Genomic DNA, 844 nt, shown 5'->3' with positions numbered 1-844 from the left:
TATGCATTTTATATATTTTTTTTACTCATAGTCACGCACTATTGAAACATTTGACTACTATTGGCTTAAAGACCATTGTTTTTGTAGGAGATTTTCCAGAAACCTTTAAATACATATAAAAGTCCCTATAAATATCTATATAAAACTAATATTTTTTTTACTCATAGTCACGCACTATTGAAACATTTGGTCACTATTGGCTTAAAGACCATTGTTTTTGTAGGAGATTTTCCAGAAACCTTTAAATACATATAAAAGTCCCTATAAATATCTAACATATAAAACTACTTAACTTTATTTACAGTCTAAAGTCATTTTATATACTAGAAATTAACAAGCACAATGTTTACCATAGAAATTACAGTAAATGTTTTCTTGATATAAAAGTTAATGAATCAATAACTATGAAACATTACCATTGGAAGTGAAGGAAATAAAAGTTCTATCTCGATTCTTTCATATGCCTGTTTATGAATCTCCAATTATCTAAAAATAAATAGTTAAAAATTAGCAATTCAAAAATTAGCAGGTTGAGTTTTTGGTTCTCATAGATAACATTAATAATAAGTTATCAGATAATATTCATAAAATGAAAATTGCAAGACAGTATTAACTTTTATCTAACTTATGAATAATTTAAGATAATATTTTTGAAGCTCTAAATTTATTTTAATATACATGTTTAGCAATACAAACAAGGATTTATAGCAGAAACTATTTTAACAATTGAGTATACAAAGTAAAACTTAAAACCACAATGAGATATCACCTCAAACCTGTTGGAATGGCTATCATCAATAAATCAACAAACAAGTATTAGTAAGGATATGAAGAGAAAGGAATC

Source organism: Myotis brandtii, unplaced genomic scaffold (assembly GCF_000412655.1).
Source record: "Myotis brandtii unplaced genomic scaffold, ASM41265v1 scaffold348, whole genome shotgun sequence".
Lineage (NCBI taxonomy): Eukaryota > Metazoa > Chordata > Mammalia > Chiroptera > Vespertilionidae > Myotis > Myotis brandtii.
This window is presented reverse-complemented; position numbering follows the sequence as displayed.